This window comes from Macrobrachium nipponense, chromosome 32 (genome assembly GCF_015104395.2).
Source record: "Macrobrachium nipponense isolate FS-2020 chromosome 32, ASM1510439v2, whole genome shotgun sequence".
NCBI classification, from domain to species: domain Eukaryota; kingdom Metazoa; phylum Arthropoda; class Malacostraca; order Decapoda; family Palaemonidae; genus Macrobrachium; species Macrobrachium nipponense.
In genome coordinates this window covers 7,035,252-7,039,549 of record NC_061094.1, presented here as the reverse complement: position 1 = coordinate 7,039,549, position 4,298 = coordinate 7,035,252, and positions in this window count along the sequence as shown.

Here is a 4,298-nt window from a genome sequence, read left to right as displayed (position 1 = left end):
TATGTATTTATATACACACACATACATACCTATATGTACTTCTTCTCTCCGGTTCCAGTGTCTGAAGTCCGCTACAGGATGTCGGAGGGTAATAGGGGTAATGCTTTTTATATAGACCCAGGAACTGGTGACGTCATCCTGGCTCGTCATCTGGATTACGAATCTATAAAAAAGGTAAACTTCTCCAGCTACCGTTAAGGATCTCTTTTTGCCTAAATGTCTTTATCTGGACTTTCGCATGGACTCTCAATAAACCGGTTGAAGAAAACTGATACATTATGGTAGAAATTAATATTTATGTTAAGGTGAGACTACAAACAAGGAACATAGAGAGGGTTAGAAAAAGTTCACATCTGATAATAAGGGAAAAGGAGCAGCAGTCACTTCGTTGCCGTCTGAGGTCAGTATTCCGCTTACAGTTCCTGCTTTTCAGTGCAGGTGAGCTCATGCATTCCCTGTAGCAAATTCCTGGAGATGTATGCTGGTATTGCACCAGCCCTTCCCTTTTCCGTAGGTTAGGTTTGGTTGGTTAGTTTAGGTTGGGTTAGGTTAGGTTAGGTTTTGTACACCTGAGGTAATTTGGGTGTGAGATATATATAATGAGATTATAAATGGCCTTCCTTAAAATCAACAAATTCTGCATTCTTTTAAAATAAATATCTTACCCAGCTCATTAAATTTTCATTGATTTGTACTTTTTGTGCCATGAAGTTATTTACTTCTAAAGCTCGTGTAATGAAATGCTCTACGTGACCTTAGCAATATTATTAATCGAGGTTATGATTTCAATGCATACATAATTGTGAAAACGTCAATGGATTGGCATTATTATTCCTCAACTAGATAATATTTCTATTCATGTAAAAGATTGTTGACATATTAAAGGGGCTTTTTAGAACAGACAGTGCGCTCAATATTTTTTTTAAAGGAGGACCGATGGAGCCATCCTGAAGCATTGCAAGATGAAAGGATAGTGCTATGGCGTACTAAAATGGGGGGGCGGGGTGGAGGGGGGGGGGGGCGTCCTCCCCGGTGACAGCTTGAGGGGGGTGTCATAAGGGCTCAAAGATTATATCCAATTCCTCCGTTTTATGTTTCCAATTATTATTATTATTATTATTATTATTATTATTATTATTATTATTATTATTATTATTATATTATCATTCGGTGATTTTCTGAGGCAGAAATCGCCCGTTTTCTTTATACCATACGCTTATTGTAAACAAGTATGTCACGTGTCTCGCTATGGTATGCTGTGCTTATTTCTTTGTCTTTACGCTTATATATTCACATTTGAATGCTGTGATTATGCTGAATGGTGCATAAAGTGTTAGAGACGATGACTGTATATATAAGTATTACAAGACATCAACCAAAAAAAAAAAAGCTATATAATCATTCCTTATCAAAATTCACAAGTTATTGGGCTGGTGTGGGGAGGGGGTTCCAAAGGAATATTAGCCTGGATAACCCGCCCCGGGTGCCAAATACTCTAGGAACGCCTCTGGGATAGCGTTGCATTTTATTTTTAATATGGCGCTTTCTCTTCAATCCAGTACAACCTTAGCGTGACAGCGTCTGACGGGCGTCTTGACGAAGCCTCAGCCCGTGTGTTGATACACGTGACGGATGTCAACGATAATCCTCCAGTGTTTGATCGGCCGATCTATCGCGCCACTGTCACGGAAGAAGGAGATGCGAGAGATCTCCCCAGGAAGATTCTGCAGGTAACTTCGTTCGGTTGGGTTTCTTAGCATTGGCCCAAATGTACGTAAAATGCAGGCCTGCACCGTTTGCGTGGGGTAGGGTGTGATGGTGGGGGGGGGGTGATGGGGAGAGATCGAATTTCTGGAAGTCCATATTTTGTTCGACTATCCTTTTCATTGAACTGTGCTTACAAAGTAATAAATAACAATCTTTTGGTTTTTTTGCAAGTCTTTTATATATATATATATATATATATATATATATATATATATATAATATATATATATATATATATATCTCTAATAAAAGAAGCCCATAAAAAACACCAAAATATAGAGAGAAAAGTACTATTATTTCAGAGACTGCTGTCTGTCCTCTTCAGGTATAAATATATACCTGAAGAGGGAGACAAACAGACTGAATATAGTGTTTTCTCTATATTTTGGCGTTTTTATGGCTTTTATTAGATGGGAATTCTGTTGTTACAGAACATTTTTCACCAGTCATATATATATATATATATTATATATATATATATATAATATATATATGTATATGTATATATATATATATAGTATATATATGGTATATATATATATAAACTTGTTATTAAACAGGACCATCATTCTTCAGCAGTATAGGAAATAAAAGAGTGATAATAGGAATATGATATAGGCCATCATATTCTTACATATACAAAGACATTTATGGAAGAAAAGGTCCAGTTTTGGGAAAAAAAGACCCCTCCCCCATAAAAAAAATCTGGGTACGGGCTTGAAATGTAAACACGAACGTACGCATACACACTTTTACACACACACACACACTGGATATATATATATATATATATATATATATATATATATATATATATATATATATATATATATATATATGAATGGTAAAAATGTTGTGTTACAACAGAATTCCATCTAATAAAAGGAGCCCATAAAAACGCCAAAATATAGAAAGAAAACACTATCTTTCAGAGACTGCTGCCTCTCTCTTCAGGTAGATGAAGAGAGAGACAGCAGTCTCTGAAATATAGTATTTTCTCTCTATATATTGGCCTTTTATGGGCTCCCTTTATTAGATATATAATCTACATGTATTTCATTCGATTCGGGCGCCTCTACCCTTTAAATCAAAGTAAGAAACGCCCATTCACGCGCTGTACCAAAATCAACAAAAACCGGACAAGTCAGGGCGTAAGGTCTCTTACGAACTGAGAAATGGAAAGACGGAATCTGCGCAGTTTCTTCTTCTTCTTTTTCTTATTCTTCTTGTTCAGGTGGGCGTGACTGATGCAGACTCGGACCCCGCGGGGCGGGGCGTCGTTTTTTCCCTCTCGGGCGAAGGCATCGACGTCCAAAGTCCAGGGGAATCCCACTTCGCCGTCGATCCCGCGAGCGGCGAGATCTTCGTCAGGAAGGTAAGGAGGAAATCTTTCCACATTTGATTGACTCGTGTGATGATGAGTTTTCTTTGAATGATAATTAAATCTGGCTCTTGCTGACGTTCATTACTTCCTCGATTACAGATGGAGTGAGCGAGCTCCTCACTCCTTTGATTTCTATCAGTAAAGACCTTAGGCCTTACGGAATCTCTAGGTGGGGTGGGGGGTGGGGTGGAGGGCCCGCCACTGACTATTTTCTCCGCTTCTAATTCCACTCCCGAGAACGAACGATGTCTAGAATATTACTAATTTCAAATCTGGTGAATATGTGAATTGCTTGATTAATGAATCTCGTGTATATATATATATATATATATATATATATATATATATATATACATTTATATATATATGTATGATATATATATATATATATATATATATATATATATATATATATATATATATATTTTATATTGTTACGTGCCTGTGCATAGATTTTATGGGATATTATATCCAGGTTCTTTGCTAGATAATGGCGACAGTGAACCTATGACAGGTTGTAACACAGAGTAGTTTAATACTCTAGAAATATAATATTGATGATAAAGTGGGATGCACCTACTAGCACAAACTCAGTGAGAGGGCAATTAAATGCAAGGCAAAACTTATTATATTATAAAATATTCGGCACTATCCAAAAACGCCATACTCGGGTTCTGCAATTGACAAGAGAAAACCCAATATAAAATTTATGGTAATAACAATGCAATTCATTATTAAGGGAATATAATATCAGATATAAAAATGGTTTAACCTAAATATACTCTGACTTGCCTTTGCTGGATATCCTTTATAAAAGTGTAATAATATATACAAGTAGCATATATGAGGTACGAGAGACGAGTCACCAAACAGTAGTCTTACAGGAGATTTATCATAAAGAGAACGAACACAAAACAACGGGACTAATGTAGTACCGAAGGCAAGTACCAAACGATTCATCAAAGTTAACGTACGTCCAAGACAACCATAAACAAGGTACGTATAATAGAATTAAGATTTAAGCTAACGAGTTATGATATATAGCAGAACGAGAGATCCATCATAGTAAAGACAACCACTACAGCAACGAATCAACGTATTCGTCAATAAAGTGCCGACAATCAATTATACAAACAATACAAGATAT